This window comes from Acipenser ruthenus, chromosome 5 (assembly GCF_902713425.1).
Source record: "Acipenser ruthenus chromosome 5, fAciRut3.2 maternal haplotype, whole genome shotgun sequence".
Taxonomy (NCBI): domain Eukaryota; kingdom Metazoa; phylum Chordata; class Actinopteri; order Acipenseriformes; family Acipenseridae; genus Acipenser; species Acipenser ruthenus.
The window spans coordinates 86,803,162-86,824,291 of record NC_081193.1 but is presented as its reverse complement, the minus strand read 5'-3'; the positions used below and the strand labels follow the sequence as shown (position 1 = coordinate 86,824,291).

The 21,130-nt window shown below is 38.3% G+C and overlaps 1 protein-coding gene across 2 annotated transcripts in view; it reads left to right on the top strand.

Moving 5' to 3' along the window:
• Window positions 1-21,130, top strand: part of LOC117403245 (protein kinase C epsilon type) — a 161,643-nt gene that overhangs the window by 107,949 nt on the left and 32,564 nt on the right. The gene's annotated exons all lie outside the window — the stretch shown is intronic.

Genomic DNA, 21,130 nt, shown 5'->3' with positions numbered 1-21,130 from the left:
GCAAAGTGTAATACAGCACAGTGAAAGCATGGTAAAGCATAGGTAAGCTTTGTAAAGCACAGATAGTTATGGTAAAACATATTGCAAAATATGGCATACCATGGTAACTATGGGAAATTTGTAATATATAACCATGGGAAAAGCAGAAATACTGTCCAAATGTGTGAGGTAAACAGGGGTGTCAGGTTCCAATCTCCTCATTTAAATTCAGTTGCCAGTGGATATGGTACTCAAATTTAAACATGTTTCAGGTTCTGCTTCTAAAAACTTCTAAAAAAGGGAATTGATTACGGGGGGTGTGGGGGGCGGTGGGGGCTCTACTGCCCTGGGGCGAACGTGATACTTGCTGGATGTCGCAGCAACAGTACCTGTGAACCTGCCTTTAGCTGTCCCAGCTGAGCCAGATTCGCCCTGGGGCGAACGTGATGCTTGCTGGATGTCGCAGCAACAGTACCTGTGAACCTGCCTTTAGCTGTCCCAGCTGAGCCAGATTGGGGCTGGTCAGCACAGGAATGAATAGAGGACCTGTTGTGTACTCCCTCGGGACAAGAACTCATCCAGGGGCTCTGCGTAGCATTGGGGACATCCGCCCGCAGTAATTGGACATCGAAGAAATGAAAAGAATGGCTAACTAGGTTTTTCTGAACTCCTATTAGCACTATCAGTATTTTCAATGCCCCTATTCGGCTGTTGAATATTTTTGGTTCTTCTGCTTGCATTTTATAATTTAATTTGGATAATGCAGATATTTTCACAGAGCGCAATATGTTTCTGCTGCTTTTGTTGCAACAAAGAAGATTAAATACCAAATTTGTTTTGTTTCGATCTGAGTGTTTAAAAATGTGTACGTCCCATATGAAATAGCTGCATCTTCCGAACTGAACGGAATGCACAGGTGCAGCAGTAGAGGTACAGCACACCTATCTGTTTTATCTAGCTAGCCAGTGATCAGGTTAAGAAGAGACCTAAAGATAAGGTTCACAGAAGGGCAGAGCTGTTGACCCCTGTTGTCGTCTGGCTTTATTCCAAAAGCTGTTCTGGTTCTTCTAATTCAGAGTCCTCCGCTCTGCAAATGGGACAGGACATCCCTGGGAACACATTCATAAGACGAACATAAGAAAGTTTACAAACGACAGGAGGCCATTCAGCCCATCTTGCTTGTTTGGTTGTTTGTAGCTTATTGATCCCAGAATCTCATCAAGCAGCTTCTTGAAGGATCCCAGGGTGTCAGCTTCAACAACATTACTGGGGAGTTGGTTCCAGACCCTCACAATTCTCTGTGTAAAAAAGTGCCTCCTATTTTCTGTTCTGAATGCACCTTTATCTAATCTCCATTTGTCACCCCTGGTCTTTGTTTCTTTTTTCAGGTCAAAAAAGTCCCCTGGGTCGACATTGTCTATACCTTTTAGGATTTTGAATGTTTGAATCAGATCACCGCATAGTCTTCTTTGTTCAAGACTGAATAGATTCAATTCTTTTAGCCTGTCTGCATACGACATGCCTTTTAAACCCGGGATAATTCTGGTTGCTCTTCTTTGCACTCTTTCTAGAGCAGCAATATCCTTTTTGTAACGAGGTGACCAGAACTGAACACAATATTCTAGGTGAGGTCTTACTAATGCATTGTAAAGTTTTAACATTACTTCCCTTGATTTAAATTCAACACTTCTCACAATATATCCGAGCATCTTGTTGGCCTTTTTTATAGCTTCCCCACATTGTCTAGATGAAGACATTTCTGAGTCAACATAAACTCCTAAGTCTTTTTCATAGATTCCTTCTTCAATTTCAGTATCTCCCATGTGATATTTATAATGCACATTTTTATTGCCTGTTTGCAGTACCTTACACTTTTCTCTATTAAGTGTAATTTGCCATGTGTCTGCCCAGTTCTGAATGCTGTCTAGATCATTTTGAATGACCTTTGCTGCTGCAACAGTGTTTGCCATTCCTCCTACTTTTGTGTCATCTGCAAATTTAACAAGTTTGCTTACTATACCAGAATCTAAATCATTAATGTAGATTAGGAATAGCAGAGGACCTAATACTGATCCCTGTGGTACACCACTGGTTACCTCGCTCCATTTTGAGGTTTCTCCTGTAATCAGTACTTTCTGTTTTCTACATGTTAACCACTCCCTAATCCATGTGCATACATTTCCTTGAATCTCTACTGCGTTCAGTTTGAGAATTAATCTTTTATGTGGGACTTTGTCAAAAGCTTTCTGGAATTCTAAATAAAGCATGTCATTCCGGTGTCTCCTATTAGAGCTGCAGTTATCTTGTAGACATTTTCTTTTTGTTTTCTCACCTTTGCTTTGCTCACAAGGCACAAGCTGTACTCTGAAGTCCCTGTCTGCCAACAATCAGTCACTTGTGAAAAACAGGCGAATGTGACAATAGCTGTTGCTCACACTGTGATCACGTGCTTGATTGTATCTGCTTTAAATGTATGTACCATATGCTGTTTGTGTTTCTTGTTTCTATGGATTGAGATCCCTGGGGATACTCTTTGAAAACAAGGTGAACACCTATCCTGGAGAATAAATAGGTAAATAGGTTAATAAACAAAAGCCTGGAGTTTTGAGGGACCTCACATTAAAACACTGACTTTATTGGGGGTCCTCGTAAAAAAATATGGGGATCATGCTGATATATATATATATATATATATATATATATATATATATATATATATATATATATATATATATATATATTTTTTAACTTATAAACCTTCCCTTCAGATCCAGCGTTCTAGAACACTAGCCTGACCCTGTAGTGCTCTAATGCATTCGCTTGCTCCAGTTCAATTCCTGCTTCTGCTCAAATTAAAACTAGTTATTTCATCGCATTACTTACTTTACCAATAGCGCTGCACCCTGCAGTCTGCCAACCATTAAAAATCCATTTGAAAACCCTGATTAAAGTGGGGCATTCATAATCTAGAGTACGAAGAGATAAATACGAAATGAAGTGATGGGGGTTACAGTGTATTCAAATCAAACCATTTGGAGGCATGTGCTTATTTTGAGGCCGAGTTGTCTAACAATGTTCTGTCCTGGTGGCGCAATATATATAGTATAGTTTTGTTAGTATGCTATATACAGTATGTGTGATTTCATTTGAACCTTATTTTGCAGGTTAAAAATAATAAAATAAAAATAATAAATGTGCATGTTCTTCTGATGGTCCTTATAGATTTTGTAGTTTCTGCAGAATCAAAGAATGACATTATGCCAGGCTAATGGCAGAGCTCAATTCAAACATGTAATAATGTTTTTTTTTTTTTTTCATAAAGTGTGGTATATATATATAAATTCCATTATATTTATTACATGCATTTAATTCCGAATGTAACAGGGAATCCGTATTCTTTTTAGCACTAAATGCAGTCAATGGAAAGTAACATCTGGAAGTACACATGGAGAAAACCTGAGTCTCTCCGTTCCCTTGCTCCATTTTCAGTCCTCTGTATGCCCAATTTAAAGCAAGCTATTTCGATAGCAATTTGGTGACCTAGCTTGCTTATTTTACCAACAGTGCTGCACCCGGTGAGCTGTCAGCCATTAAAATGACATCTGCATGCCCCACCTAACTTGGGAGCATTAGTTTAAAAGTTTAAGGTGAACCTGAGGACAAAAGAGGCTGGTATACAATGATGTGATGGGCGTTAAATGGTGTAGAGCGGTAGAAAAGGTCTGCACTACAAATGACCCGGAGTTTCAGCGCAATGTTCTATTCTTAATCAGTCTCAGGAGCAATGCCATAGTCTTATCGCTCTAATTACAGCTCAGAAATGTAAATAATGTTACACAATGCTTTCAGGACTTGTTTGGACTTCTTATAGACATGCTTCCGTGGCAAAGCAGAAAACATCTCAGGATGCGGAGGAGGGAGGGATTAGGAGACACACAAGGCATGCTTGAGAAATTAAAGCAGTCCAGCTTTTAAGTAACATGATTTTCCTGTGAATAGTGTTTTTTTAAATCAGTGTTTTGTTGTTGGTGTTAAGAACAGATATTTTTCAGGGATGGAAATAAGGCTGCTATTGAATAGCAGTTTCACCCATTCCAGGTTTTACTATGAGCTTGATTAGCCCCAGCCTATAGGTAACATGCTCAGTTGTGTCTTATTAAACTCATAGCAAAACCAGGAATGCTTTACTTTAAATCTATATTTATGAAATTCTGACTGGTATTTAAATGTTATTCCCAACACTTTAAATGGTTAAAAATATGGTGTACTTCAGTCTACAAGTTCTGTTTTTTCTTGTTATGTTTGATCGTCGTTATCATACGAGAAAATCAATCCCCAGGGATGCCATGTTTTTGTTCACAAAACAGACTCCCATTTCTTGTTGCTTTTGATCGCAACAGACAGACCGAGTCCATTAGACCAGTCATTAAAGAATAAATCTATAAACCAGTCATTAAAGTTAATAAATCTATAATCTAGCTAACGATCACTTAATTCTGATTCAGTTACCCTCAAGAAAATTTAGATTAATTGCATAACATCATGTGGGATAATTAGCTTAAGCCAATGAGTAGCATATCCCATCCAATCAAAAACTGCAGACTGGACACTGAAAACATGGAACCTGCTTTTCCTCACAGAAGAGTTGCTCAACATTAGAACTGTCAACACTTGCTGTGTCAAACTGTACACAGTATCTAATGATTTAAATGACTCACCTTGCACGCCACGCAGCAGTGCTTTTTACAAGGTGGGTCATGCAATTGGGAACGTACGGGTTCAAATCCCAGTTATACTGGAGCACTGCATTGGCCTTTGCACTCCCGTCCTATAGGGAAAGTCTTGGGTTGGTTTGCCTCACCTTGCCACAACAACCCCCAATGTGCACATGAAGCGTGTCAGCTTCTGATATGAGTGATATAGAGTACAGGTTCTCAACCGAGGGTTCGCGGACCCATAGGGGCCTTGTGGAGGTTTCAAGGGGCCCTCCAAAAATAAACCAGAGAATGTGTTATTTTACCTGCATGCTTATGATTAGCTTCAGCATGTCATAAGCTTGCGCAGAAATGAACGCGTTCTCAGGTTACGTAATGCGTTCTCGAGTCACGTATGGTGTAATAGAGCTATTTCAGGGGGAGCGCGACAGATTACAAAACAGAGGAAAAATCGTTGGAAACACACACAATAAGTACCAGATGTGGATACATTTTTCATTCGACCATCAGCATCAAAACAATAAAACCCACAGAATGATGATACAGAACTTCCTTCAACAAGTTCAAGCGAGGAGGTGGTCTTGTGAGTAAAAAACATAAAGCCGTTATTAACCCTGAAATATTAAGGAAATACGAAGACAGCTAGTTGAATTCCGGTTTTATTTGAACTGGAAGTGGAGATATACCTCAACCGCAGTGTGTAATTTGTGCACAAGTACTGTCCAATGAATGTTTGATACCCTCCAGATTGCATAGGCATGTAATTACCAAGCATGAAATGTATAAAAACAAGCAACATTCATTTTTTGAGCGAAAGGCTAAGAAACTGCTTGGTACTAAAGCAGTAATGAAATCCACAACTATTAAAAAGCTTGTAGAGTCATTGTACATTGTGGCACAGAAAATTGTTCAAGCAAAAGAATCGCATGAGACTGTTGAGGAGTTGATAATGCCGTGTGACACTGAAATTGTAAAATAAATGTTTGGAGAGCAGAAGGCCAAGGAACTGGCAAAAATAGCAATGTCAAATGACACTGTCAAATGACGGATCACTTTTATGTCAGAAGACATAGTTTCCCAGTTCACTGATCGGCTGCATTCTGCACTGATGGAGACACAGCAATGACTGGAAAGCATTCTGGCAAATTTCTTTTCATACCGAGAGGCGCTTGCTGCGAAAGATATTGAACCAGGTCTTCGGTGTTCTGAACACAGCGGTAACACTCGTTCATTTTATTAAATCCAGAGCAACAACTCCAGGTGTTTTGCTGTACTTTGTGAGGAAGTGGGCACAGAGCACCATTCCTTACTCATGCATATACCCGTATGTTTAATCTCAAGGAAGAGTTACGTACTTTCTTAGCTGATAAGAAACTCGAACGTGCCAAAGTGCTGAAAGGTGACATGTGGCTGGCAAAACTGGGTTACCTCGCAGACATATTCAGTGAAATGAATAAGCTGAATAAAACTATGCAAGGTAGAAGCACTCATTTTATTGCCCAGCGTGAAAGAATGGCAGTGCATCTGTCTGGTCTACTCAACAAATGTAATACTTTCCTGAACTCACGATGGAACAAGCTGCTACACACCTGTGGGCTACAAATCCCATTAGTGAGAATATTTATGCGAAACTGCCACCCTCTGTCCCATTAAAGCAGTTAGAAGAGCTCATTGACATTTCATCAGACAGCTCCCTCAGAACCAAGTTCAGTGAAATGCTGCTGGAAACATTTTGGTGTGAGTGCTCTGATGAATACAGCACTGCTTCTTCTGCAGCACTGAATGTGTTGGTCCCATTCAGCACAATCTACTTATGCGAAACCGGATTTTCAGCCATGACATTCATGAAAACAAAGTACCGAGCCAGGATGAACATTGACCATGACATGCGTGTGTGCTTGGTGAAGATACCTCCACGTCTTGACAGAATTGTAGCTCAGCACCAGCAACACGTTTCACATTGAGTAAGTAAAACAAAAATAATTCTATATAGAACTCCTAATTTCTCCCCCTGTATAAAATGAGATACCGTTGTACTGATGTCTCCAGTGTCTCGATGAGATACAGACTCCGTGGAGTGACTTGAGGCAAAATTCCTGTTGAAACATGTCAAACAATTGCATAGAACACCAGTGGTTACCGTGGCCTCAGTGAACTACTACAGACTGCAGCTGCAAGCAGCAAGCAGGATTACAGTTAAACAGCCCCCAGAATTCAAAACCTTTAAGCACACAGACAATAGGCTTGTTATGGGGAGGTCAAAAGTTAATCTTGTTGTTATGCTTTAGAAAGTTACACTAATTATGGTTAAGTGTGATGGCATGCTGTGCTTACACAGTTTACAGATAGTAGCATGTGCAGGGATTGGCATTCGAGCCAGCATCTCCTGGATCCCAGTCCGCAGCTCTAACACTAGGCCAGGGATATATACACAAATACATATTTGGTTATGTCGAACCTGCATTTTTACCTACAACATGCCTTAAGAATTGGAGGGTAATGTGGTATGCTCGTCATTGAGGGTGTCACGCTTTGAAGCCTGCTTTTACAGCCGCTCTGGCCCCTGTGTCAGCATTATCAAGCCTGCTGTCATCAGCTTGCTCAAATCCAATGAAACTTCCCATAGGTATTTGTTGATATAAGACATAACCACTCATGCTTTGTTGCATCTCATTGGTTGAGCTATTGAAGGCCTCAGCATGAAGCGTACTTTTCATTAATGTATTGCTATGGGTTTGAAAGAAGAGATATCCTTTTGTTTGTGTTAAAAAAACGAAAAACAAACAGCACGAGAGCGTGTAAAAGGAACAGGTTGTTTTCTCTGTTCACAAAACAGGTGTAATTTAATGGCTGTGACGTACTCTATATGAAAATATAACCCTGCATCTGATTCTGAGTTGATCTTCTTGAGCTTCTGTTTTGGCATTGCTACTTCATAGTACTGTACTGACACCAATACATGCCTGATCATGTCCCTGGAGTGAATTCAACTCACATACATTGTCATTCAATTTGCATTCAGTTTGACTCCTTATCCTTACACTGCTGTGTAGAGGCTGCATCTGTATTACCAGGTTACCGAAGCAACTGTGCCCTGCTCTGATCTGAACGGGCTTTGTGCAGTGAATGTCTCTTCACCTCTTTCTTTGGGTCAGTAGTGTCACCTTGTAATGCTGGAATAGAGGGCAGCTATAAGTATCACAGTAATAAGAGACACTTAATGTAAAGTGTTAACTTATTCATCTTTTTATTTTTTTTTATAAATCTAGTTTGTGGCAGTATTCATGTGCTGTATATATAGCAGTGAGTCGGCGGGTGCAATATCGGCCACATGGAACCTTTAGCTCAGCTTTGTAGACAGTGAACCTGAGTTTAACTACATAGAGCTCCGGAGGGTCAACCTAGCTATCTAAACCATAGCTATGGCTCACACCATGCCCCAGGGAAGCAGACCTGCTAGAAACACCCTAATGAAGCTTTGTTGCCTCCAGCTCTGACCTCCAGCCTGCAGCACTGGGAGCATTGCCCCTCACTGGCCTGTTTTAGTATGAATACATGTACCATTCCAGTAAGCAAAGCTGCCTGCTCATTGCCGGTGGACCTGCAGTGGGAGAGCTTTGTCCACCCCCATCTTGAAATAACCCAGCAGCATGAAAGTGGGCTCAATAAGGATGCCAAGCCAGTTTGTGTGTCTCCAGCTTGAGAGTCTTTTGGGGCCTGCAGCCCCACGGTGCCCTTGCCCCAGCGACATGTAAGTGAATGATTGGGAAGTGTTGCTTAACTGCCACTCCCTTTGCCCTTTCACTAACACCGGGGCAATGAGGCGGATTAAAAAAACAACAGCAACAACAAAAGACTCGGAGGATTTCATTTCATCTTCTTCCCGCAACTCAAACCTGTTTTTGTTTCACTTCCTGAACACTGAGCAGCTGAGAAATGCTCTCATTGTTGAGTTCACCTCCGGAGCGGGCTGCGGTGCACTGTTGTTGTTGGCAGCGATGTGTGGCAGGGTCCATCAGACCCAGGCTGGACCCCGCACTGTGGGAACCGCGTGGGCTGTGTGAGTCACTGTGTGTCTCGGGGTTAGAAGCTGGCTAATCACTTAAGCAGGAATGCCCGACTCAGGGAATGGCCAGTGCTTGAAGAGTAAGAAGCCTTCGATGACATTTAGATTGTACCATCTCCCTCACTATTGTATGGTGTTTGACATCATTCTTGTTGGTTGTGGGTTCTGTTGATCCAATATTGAGTTATTACCATTTTACTTAGAACTGCCTTTACCGGGTTTTGAACTTGCTTTGAGCTTGTCTGAAGAATCCTATTGTGAGTGCCAGGCACTGAACAGTCTTCCTCATTCCATTCAAATCATGTGACAACGTGACCTTTCAACTCACCTACTTTACAAGTATATAGACAGGGAGGTTTGTCACGAATGCCAGACCTTTCCCTTATCCTGGTCATTACATGCATATATTTATTTATTCATTATAATAAATATTTACGCCGGGATTGACAGTATGAGTAACAAACAGTCAGAATCTTCAAACAGGAGAGCTCAGATTGAATACAGTAATAAACACTCAGAATCTTCAAACAGGAGAGCTCAGATTGAATACAGTAATAAACAGTCAGAATCTTCAAACAGGAGAGCTCAGATTGAATACAGTAACAAACAGTCAGAATCTTCAAACAGGAGAGCTCAGATTGAATACAGTAACAAACAGTCAGAATCTTCAAACAGGAGAGCTCAGATTGAATACAGTAACAAACAGCTCACAGTGTTATTCAAAGTCTCGAACTCTAAGACCATTCCTAGCTCTGATACGTTTAACTTTAAGAATGATTACCTGAATTCGATTCTGCCCTGCATAGGGTACAGTGTAATAATGTTGTTTCATGCAGAAGTCTTTTTTAAACTTGAACTGTAGCAGTCATTAAAGGTTCCCCTTTCCTGTTTGTATTTGTTATTCAACTTCCAACTTGAGATGTTAAAAAAAAGAAAGGAAGGGCCCCTGGACACATGATCAGGCACTGATTAGATAAACATTTAACTTTAGAAGAGTACCAGTGAATGAGTCTGTCAATGTGTTTCCAGACTGTGTGCAGTATTATTTCAGTAGAGAAAGCAAGAGTCTGATTCTCCAGGCAGATGCGAGGACAGCTCCTGCAGACTTTCCCACTCGGAGGACCCCTGTGCTGGGTACAGCGCTTGCTGTGGAGTCAGGAGAGGGGAGCTGTTGTCACTGGCTGACCCCAGCGCTTGAGAACGTGGGAATCTTTTACAAAGCACTTGACATGTTTCAAAAGAGCACTGCTGAGGATCTTCTGTTGGCAGAAAGATTAATATATAATGATTTATCCCTCTCTCTCTCTGGCTCTCTCTCTCATTGCTAGAAAGCGGGTAGATATTTCATTTTCCTGACAGTTGTAGTATACTGGGTACTTAGCTTTAAAGAGAATTGCTAATTTATAAAACGTAAGTCATTACATTATTATTATTATTTATTTCTTAGCAGACACCCTTATCCAGGGCGACTTACAGTCGTAAACAAATACATTTCAAATACATTGGTATTCTAATACCAGGGGGTGCTATGCGCTAAGTGGGAATCCATTTTTAATTTAAGGTAAACAATAACACTTTTTATGTAGATGTTACTTTAGTCATATTAATATAATCATCTTGCAAAGACTTTTAAAAAGTGGTTACAGCACCAGGCTGTAGAGTGGTAAGTAGTGGCATTCAGTGCCATCTTAAGCATTTTTCAGACGTAGTGTAAAATAAAAGCTAGTGGATCCTTTAAGGCTGCACCTTTAAGAACATTACTTTTGTTCTGAATGTCCCTAAATCCATAGCATTTAAATATATTTGAATGCATTGCATTGGAGAAAACCGTAACAGTAACACTACAACTACTTCTCATGGTCTTTTTGACTGCGAAGCCATGTTCAGGGCCTTTGTCCGTTCAAGGATTACTTTAGAGCACGCCCACGCGGAGTCCACTGGCAACAAGGCGGCCTTTGTCGACCAGTGGGCTCTAAGTGGCATGCTCTGCATGGTTGTTTTTGGTTCAGTATTACATTTGAACATTTAATTAACAGACTTTTTACCTTTTTTTTCTTTAAATTTAGTTAATGGCCAGTCTTTGTTAGCACCCACTTTTGTTTAGGGGGTGCTAAAGTGAATTTGTTTCATCAGCTGTCACAGCAGTCACACCACCTTGAGTAAGCCTGATCTAGTCTGATCTCAGAAGCTAAGCAAGGTTGGACTTGGTTAGTACTTGGATGGGAGAGCACCTGGAATACCAGGTGCTGTTTGACAGCTGATATAGTCCCCCTACTGGTCATTAAATAGGACTACTTCTCATTTGTATACCCTTAACTACACAAAGCATGCATCATGTTGCAAAAAACACATCACACCTTATTCAGCTAGTCTCCCAGTGCATCAAGGTTTGATTGTATCTGCTACACACAGTCTGTCACTTGTTGTTTTATTGCTCTTGTGTAAATATTGCTCTTACATGAAATGCATCCCGTTCAATTAGCTTTCTATGCTGCTCTTCTATTACAAGCCTTTTATAGCCTCCTCTTCTTTGCTGCAACTGTAAGAAAATCAAGACAAGCTAGGTTTTTCTTTATAAAGTGAATATACAGGACCGCATCTCTTGAGTACTTTTGTTTTTTACACTACTATAAAAAGCTTTCTAATCAGCCAGGATAATCAAGTCGATTTCTCAGCGTGTCTCCTTTAGGAAACACAGGACAAGACACTGGCTGTACATTTCATCTAACCATGAATAACCAGTATCAATTCCATTTTCAGATTAAAGCAATAGTCTTATTAACCCCCTGAATACAAGAGTCAAACAGACAATTTGTGTGAGTTGTATGCAAGCCATTTTGGAAAATATTATGCATCCACAATAAAAGCACAGTATGTCTTGAGATGTTGCTGTTCAGATTTTGTTTCTGTACTTCCCCCATTAAAATACCACCTTCAAAATGGGTTAGTTCCCTTCACCACTCCCTGCTCTGTGACAGCCTGTCTGACAAGGCACCTAGAAACACTACAGAAAACTGGTTCTTTATGTCATCCACAGCTACAGCCAAAAGGTTTGCATCACCCTATAGAATAAGCTAATTGTGCTTCAGAAAGTCGAATGAACCCTGCTGAATATTGTTATGTTAACATATTGAATTACACACCGCTTTATAGTTTTCCATATACTTAATGAAAAACTGACAAAAATTGAAAAATGTGACATTTCGAAATCAAACATGAAATACTGTACTACCATTATGGCTTCTGGTAGACTTTTGCGATATAATTTTGTAGTTTCTTTGATTACATGATGTTAAATAAAAGATCTAAATTATGTTCATATATATATATATATATATATATATATATATATATATATATATATATATATATATATATATATATATATATATATATATCTACTGTGTGTGTATATATATATATATATATATATTTTTTTTTTTTATTATTTTATTTTTTTTTTTTATGGAATGGTATGATAATCCAGAATCCCTCCGGGCACTGGTATTAATGACCTTTGCAATCCTCAAGCGATACGTCACGTTTTCCATAATAAAGACATGAATGTAGTTACTTCCTTATGCAGTCTGTTTCTATTGTTCAGAATCGTCTTTGAAGTAAAACCGGATATCAATATGTCACAAAAATGGTTTGGCTCTTCTGAATGGGTTACAAGGACCCCACACCCCCTCATACTTCCCTGGTTTGTGCTACAGAACATACTGTAACCCGTTATAATTGTAAATTATTTGTTTTTCAGCAAACATTTGAGATAAGACTTCATATTTGCTCTGTAAACAAAATTCCTCAGGCACAATGTGGTCATATGACTTTATGGATGATAAAAACCAAATGCGTACAGCTGGCTCTTTGAGCTAAATATATATATATATATATATATATATATATATATATATATATATATATATATATATATATATAAAAGCAGGTTTGCACATGAACTCAAAGTATGCTGATATGCTGATATTCAGAACACAGCGGGCTTCGGTACAGCAAGCTACAGATAACTAAGCCTAGGAGAAGTGAAATGTATTGGGGAGTAAAGACATGAAAACAAGTAGGAATATGTTTTTAAAAAGAAATAATGTGAAGAAAGCAATGTGATGGCAGAGAAGAATCTCGATCAGACTACAGGAGCTGTGGAAGAGTAAAACTGGGACAGAGCCTAGCAGCTGCTGGGATTTGAAACCTGAAATAGATTAAACAGACTTCCATGTATCTGAGCAGCATCCTCAAAGCCCAGCAGGTTTCAGGCGTTTGTGTTTGTCCTGAGATTAGGTGCAGAAATATCCCTTCCTGCCTGACAATGGGCTCTGGCACTCGCAGGGCTGCCTGTTGCTGCAATTATGCATTGATTCGTAGCCTGGCAAAGTCGTCAGTGTGGTTGCCAGCTGGCAGTCTCTAATACTGCTGATAAGTAGGCAAAGGTACACCAGATTCTGGGACTCGTTACAGCAGATTTTGGAGCACTGTTAATGACATGTATGTATTTATTTGTTCTTCTTACTTGGTAAATAATTTCTCACTTCTATTGAATCATCTGTTCAACCACCGTCAGCATGCTCAGACACTGAACTGTTTTTTTTGCACAGAGAGTTATAAATGCATGGAATAGCCTACTGAGAACTCTGCTTCAGAGGATGCAGCTGGTATTAGAGCACAGGCTGTTGAAAATGTGGTTTCAAAGCATAAGAACATAAGAACATAAGAAAGTTTACAAACGAGAGGAGGCCATTCAGCCCATCTTGCTCGTTTGGTTGTTAGTAGCTTATTGATCCCAGGTCAAATCCGTTGGGGTAAATCTCAGCCTTACACAACTGCTTCAGATCCACTGGGGTAAATCTGAGACTTACACAACAGCTTCAAATCCGCTGGGGTAAATCTGAGCCTTACACAACAGCTTCAAATCCGCTGGGGTAAATCTGAGCCTTACACAACAGCTTCAAATCCGCTGGGGTAAATCTGAACCTTACATAACAGCTTCAAATCCGCTGGGGTAAATCTGAGCCTTACACAACAGCTTCAAATCCGCTGGGGTAAATCTGAGCCTTACTCAACAGCTTCAAATCCGCTGGGGTAAATCTGAGACTTACACAACAGCTTCAAATCCGCTGGGGTAAATCTGAGCCTTACACAACAGCTTCAAATCCGCTGGGGTAAATCTGAACCTTACATAACAGCTTCAAATCCGCTGGGGTAAATCTGAGCCTTACACAACAGCTTCAAATCTGCTGGGGTAAATCTGAGCCTTACTCAACAGCTTCAAATCCGCTGGGGTAAATCTGAGCATTACTCCACAGCTTCAAATCCGCTGGGGTAAATCTGAGCCTTACACAACAGCTTCAAATCCGCTGGGGTAAATCTGAGCCTTACACAACAGCTGAACTACTCACTGAGATCGGAAAGCTTTGCTCCTCTCCTAACAAAAAGATGAAAATGGCACATGGGAGGGAAAAAAACTGCAATTGACGTGTTTTTTGACAATTTTTAAGTTTCCACTGCAGAGAACGGTATGAATGAAATAGGGGGTTTAGGCTCAATGCTTAGAGCCCTGTTTAGTAACTGAGGGCTGTCCTGGAAAACCTTAACACACGTTTACATTTTCTTTAGGTAACCTACAGTATAGCTGCTTCATTTTAGCAACCAAATACAATTTATTTTTAAAACATGAAATGTTTGTGGGTTATTGAGTTTATCCACCAGATACCAGCATCCTGGAAGCCCCCCTTTTGTTGATCTTTAAGCATTCATTAATTGTTTTACCATATGGATTGTGGACAGCTATTTCTGGCCACTGTGTGTGTGTGTGCCATCTGGTAGCAGTGATGCATATACCACATTGTATTGTACTGGTCTTTCCTTGTAAACATCATCGTCTTCCAAGCAGCAACGTGTTTAGGTTAGAACAGACACTTCATTTTTATCAATCCGTCACTCTTTAACTCTTCACCAAAAGTATTTAACACAGCCGGAAAGCAGGCTGTAATGAGGGCTAGACATTCAGAACCGATAGAAAACCTCTTGGTGTAAACACATTTCAAAACACAGAAAGATATTGTTTGTCGTAATGAAATATGAGAGACTTGTTTGCGGAATTGAAATAGTTTTAATACAATTGGATATGTTGGTGCATGTATTGGATATGTTGGTACATGTATTGGATATGTTGGTGCATGTATTGGGCCGAGACCAGTTTTCTGTCATAAGAGGTCACCTGTTTGGAGATGTGAAGCAGCCCTGTAGAGTTTCTTACAGCTGTGTGGCTCTGCTTTGAACAACAGCTTTGTGAAAAAGGCCAGCGAAAATGCCTTAAAGTTTCTTAGTTAAGAGAAGAGTTTCCCATCATTTACTCCTGTACAGTATTCATAATAATGTATAAAACGTATTTGCTGTGTGTTCTAATGTATGTTCTTTCTCCGTGACTAAGGGGTCTATTCATAAAGGGTTAACGTCTTTCGAAATGAGAAAACAGGAATACATGATCGGATTTCGTCCACAGCTATTTAACGGCAGTTGCTATTCATAAGAGATCATTCAGATGCGTCGTTAAGCCCCAACGATTTTCGTCTATGAAGGCATGTTTTTAACGAATTGAGAGAAAGTTTAACGATTACCTCATTAGCATAAAGTTTTCATCGGTCCTGAGCGTCACCGGTTTTCATCGGCCCTGAGTGTCACCCTGCTATTCATAAGAATGAACGACTGAAAAATGCTGTCGATAACTGGGAGTTATTGAACACTTTCTACAGTCTAAACTAACGATAGCCTTGGCAGACTATTTTTTTAAAGACATATTTTATTACTACACTTGTTCTGTTATACAGTTTGACATACCCGTGATTAACACTGCCTACTTTTGAAAAAAGAAAATCTGTAGCTTTATATGAAGGAACATGTTTAATATAAATATATACTCACACAAGAACATATTCTCTGGCATAATCATTTTGAAACAGCGCTGTGAAGCGGAGACCAAGTGATGAGAGACTGAGAATAGACTAGTTATTTTATTATTTGGATGAGTTATTTTATGATTATTTCTTTGCCGTGATCCGCGGCTGACAGCGGTCCTTTTCTTTTTATTTCTTTTACCTGTGTTCACAATAAACAGTTTGGACGAATACTGCCTGTGTGAACCTGTTTATTTTCATGGAGCGTTACACTATACAGTATACCAGTGCTGCTGACGTGGTCCGTGGGAAATTTGGGCTTGCTTGGTATTGCAAAAAACACTTTTTTTATTATTTTTTTTTGCGCACCACAAAACTATCAATTTTGTGTATAGTGTGCAATACGCCGCGAAACTTTCACTGATTCATAAACATAAACTCACCCCTGATTGATTCCCTGCATTAAGGAGGGTTTATTATTAATAATAATAATAATAATAATAATAATAATAATAATAATAATAATAATAATAATAATAATAATAATAGTTGAGTATTTGTAAGATTAACATATAAAGTTTTCAAAATGATTATTATTATTATTATTATTACTATAATGACATTGCTGATGATGTCATCAGAAAGAGGCGGATTTTCGTTCTTGAACGACTGTATACCCATTCATAAAGTGCTTTGCGACAGTCGCCCGTATTCTCTGATCATTTTATTAATAGCAATATGCACGACTTTCGTTAGTTTTAAACAAAATTTGTTTTATTACAGCAGTCGGCAAGTACTTTTATGAATAAGGCCCTAAGTGCTTTAAGCTAGTTTAACTTAAATCATGTTGATTAACTAATTTATGTATAATTAATGAAAATAAAGCGTAATAATACTGTTAATAGTATCATCTATATATTTTAAAAAGTTTTTATTTTGTTTTTTTTTGTTTTTTTTCAGTGTGCATATAAAAATCATCAGCTTTCTACCGATAAACAACAATAACAACATTTAGAATTAAATCTGTTCAAGAAAGGATTACTGATCATATTTATAAACTCAAAAAAAAAAAAACTATTAGGCTACAGCCACCTTTTTCACAATAATCAGTTCCAACTCCACTGTACTGTCACATGCTGATAACCACTAGTGCTACAATCATGTCTTATCTTCTTTTTTCTACATCAAACTTTGCCCTTTACCTTGAAGAAAGCAGCTTTCTTTGGGATGCTGATAACAGCAGTATAATTTACATACAGAATGTATCGTGTGTGTGGGCCTGGACCACGTTCAAGAATGTTTATCTTTAACCTAGAACAACTAGCTGACCCCTCTGTGTAGCACATAGTAAGCCTTCAAACGAGACCAGGACTGGCAGCTGACAACCACGCTATCAAGCACAGGCACATACAGAAGAACTAGAATGGCTTTAAATTACTTATGTTAGCTGCATGGTGTACAGAATTTCTTTTTTTCCTATATTGCCATTAGTCTCACCCACATCTATTATTATCACACTATATACTAAAACAAGAGGTTTTAATTGATCAGGAATGCATCAATTAATTGCACAGATTCATTTGCAGCCCTTCAGATTCCAGGGCATGAATAGCCATGTAATTACAGTGTAATGACTGGTAATTACAGATGATTCCCGTTCTTACCATGTAATTCCATGTAACAGCATGGCACAGGATACATCTGTGCAATTATATACTAATCCACACAATAGTTACCACGCAAGAGCAGTAACCACGGTATTCTGTGTTGCATATGCCTCTGAAATATGAAGTGCTACCAGGTAGTTTGAAATGATTAAAATGTTTGTTCATCGATTTGTCCAATCTGCCTAAACTGAATACAGTAAAGCATATATTGTATTCTTATTGTTTGATAAAAAAAAGCTTGTCAAATCATTCCTGAGTGTTCAAAACCAGTAGTATAGAAAACGTGAAAATATATAGAAAACATATAAATTAATAATTTATTCTGCTTCCTGAGAACTATTTTTTTTTTCATAGACATAGTGTCCCAATAACTGGAAAGCATTGTATATTTAAATTGGCATTAATTGTGTGAGAGACTCACATTCTCAGGTCTCTAGTGCTGTAGCTTATCATTTCAAAGGACAAATTGTTTACTTGTGTAAAAATATGGACTTTGATGTATTTACTGCTTCAAATCAAATGTTTCTTTTTTAAACTTCCACCATATCCTGCCAGATGAACGTTCTAATCTCACTGCTGATGCTGTAACATAGGTGAAGCTGAAAGCAATGTCAGTAACCACAAGAAAAATCTATACAGCTATACAGAAAAACCACTAACAATATGTACTGTACCACTAAAGTTCATGTAAAGAAGAGTAGCACCTGCCCCAGTGTCACACGCAGGAAGGATAGTCAGTATAGAGGTTATATATTTGACGCATGATGAAAGGTCTTTCACATTTGCAATAGTTTGTATTATACAACACATTTTATTTTAGGGCCTTTCATCAATAGAAAAAGCTGGCAGCCTTTATTCAAGGGAGGAAAAACAACTTCATAGCAGGGTGCAGACAATAGAAAGTTCTGGGGAAACTTCCATGGTGCCTGTTTGTAACTTTCTAATAGTAATAGTAATAATAATAATAATAATAATAATAATAATAATAATAATAATAATAATATTATTATTATTATTATTATTATTATTATTATTATTATTATTATTATTAATACTGGAATAAGAAAATTATTGCCCTATTTTGCTGCACAAAAACAGGAACGTTAGAGTTATAACAAGATCAACCAAACTGAATGCAACTTCTATACAAGCTGCTAATATGGGCCACATTTATTTTGTCAAGCCTATGTAAAAGAAAAGTTTCAACTGTCCCTTTACAGCTATGGCCAAAAGTTTTGCATCACCTAGAATTTTAAGATTGAGATAATATAGGAACATAATTTAGATCTTTTATTTAACATCATGTAATCAAAGAAACTATAAACGTCTTCTAGAAGCCATAATGCTAGTACAGTATTTCATGTTAGATTTCGAAATGTCACAATTTTTAATTTTTGTCAGTTTTTCTACAGAGCGGAATATAATTCAATATGTTAACGTAACATTACTCAGCAGTTTTCATTGGACTTTATGAAGCAACTTGAGTTAATTTTATAGGGTGATGCAAAATGTTTGGCCACAGCTGTGCTGTGTTTGTGTACCGAAGGACCATGCCCTGCGATTGAGCTGCATGCCCCCAGTTCTAGTCCAGTCCCGTAGTCCACAGCCACGTCTTGCAGCCAGCCAGGCAGGGGAATATCTGTACAATTCTAATTAGAAGCAGGAAATGTTTATTAACATTGGATTGGGGTGGGACTGCCTGTAATTCTAGGCACTTTTAAACAAACTATTTAAACATCCTGTTTAAATTCAATTTCGTACATTATAATTGTACAAGTTGAGGTGGATTGTTGGACACTTATGTAATCTGCAGCATTTGCACAATAATAAATGAACCCAGGTTTTTAAGATGAAAGTGATAAGAATCTGCTTCATAAATAGTTTGAGGGTAACTGCTTTTGTTATCATGGCTTTTTAAAATTATTATTATTATTTATTTATTGTATAAACTATATATAATGATTACATTGAATATGCAATAAAATACAAGGTTAGAAATTTGAAAAAATGTACAAATTAAAAAGGAAAATATTTAAATATGAATGTGTCTGACCACAGCAATATGTCATTTTGAAGTAAGTATGATATTAATCTGAAAGAACATATAGTTACATTAGATGACTGATGCCTGTTGTCTGTATTTCTGTATTTCATCTTAAAAAGATCGACAAGAAAAAAAAAGAGAACTTTGAAATGTTATGGTTTTGATATTGAATGTAAGCATGCTATTTGAAGTTTTATGGTTTTGATATCGAATGTAACCATATCAATTTGAAATGTTATGGTTTTGATATTGAATGTAAGCATGCTATTTGAAGTTTTATGGTTTTAATATTGAATGTAAGCATGCTATTTGAAGTTTTATGGTTTTGATATTGAATGTAAGCATATCAATTTGTTGTTGTTGTACCTAACAAAAGAGGTGGAAACTTGAATTAAAAAAACAAAACAACAACCAACAAAAGAAAACTAAAAATGCTCCCGCTAATGGGCCGGATTGATATCATCAGGTTTAAACTTCTTGTGTATTTTATAATGCAGGGTGTTCCAAGCATGTGTCTGTCAGTACTTAGACGTTTGTATAATAGTGAAATTAGAAAAAAGATTGATTGCCAAAACAGATTGCATTATAGCAATGTCGAAAGAAAAGGGGTTCTTTACACTTCAGATTTCAGATTTCCATCCTTTGCAGTTTTTACACCTTCATTTCTTCTCTATAGTGTTTTGTTTTGTTTGTGTGTACTGTAGCCTGCATGTAGGACACTTATATAACCTGTGTTACACCGTCTTTATAAACTGTTTAATATTGTGTCCCATTTAGGACAAGGAACATTTCCTGTCCAGTTCTATGTAACTCATTCCTAACTTTATACATTTGACATCAGGGTAGCTTGAGGAGCATAATTTGGTATAATTGGCACCTGGCTGATTCTCTCAGCTGTTACAGTGGTGTTCACTGAACACTAACCGTTTCAGTTCCAGTGTCACATTGTTTTAACCTCTGGCTATATTAATAATACAGGCCACTCACTTTCAGACAGTAGGGTCTTTTCAGTTGATCTTAATAGCAGCAATGAACATACTGGGGAGCTGTGAATGAACATACAGGAGAGCTGTGACTGAACATACAGGGGAGCTGTGAATGAACATACAGGGGAGCTGTGTATGAACATACAGGGGAGCTGTGAATGAACATACAGGGGAGCTGTGTATGAACATACAGGGGAGCTGTGTATGAACATACTGGGGAGCTGTGAATGAACATACAGGGGAGCTGTGTATGAACATACAGGAGAGCTGTGACTGAACATACAGGGGAGCTGTGAATGAACATACAGGGGAGCTGTGTATGAACATACAGGGGAGCTGTGAATGAACATACAGGGGAGCTGTGTATGAACATACAGGGGAGCTGTGAATGAACATACAGGGGAGCTGTGTATGAACATACAGGGGAGCTGTGTATGAACATACTGGGGAATATTGCAAAGCAGTTTTATTGGTGCTATTACAACCATTACGGTTTATTTTGTGAAGATTACCCAATACTTTTTTTTTGTATTTTTTTTTAAAGATTTTGCAATTTAAGTACAGTTTTCATTTCACATAAAAAACAAACAAAAAATACTTCTATTGTGGTTTGAGCTGTTCCAGTTTTCCTGAAAGAGGCTGTAATGCCCATGAAATTCCAGGACCGGTTATTGGTGTGAGCTGACATATTTATTGAAATATAAAAAAGGGGGTGGGGGGATGACTTGTCATGACATTACGAGTGCTAAGAAAAGGTAGAAA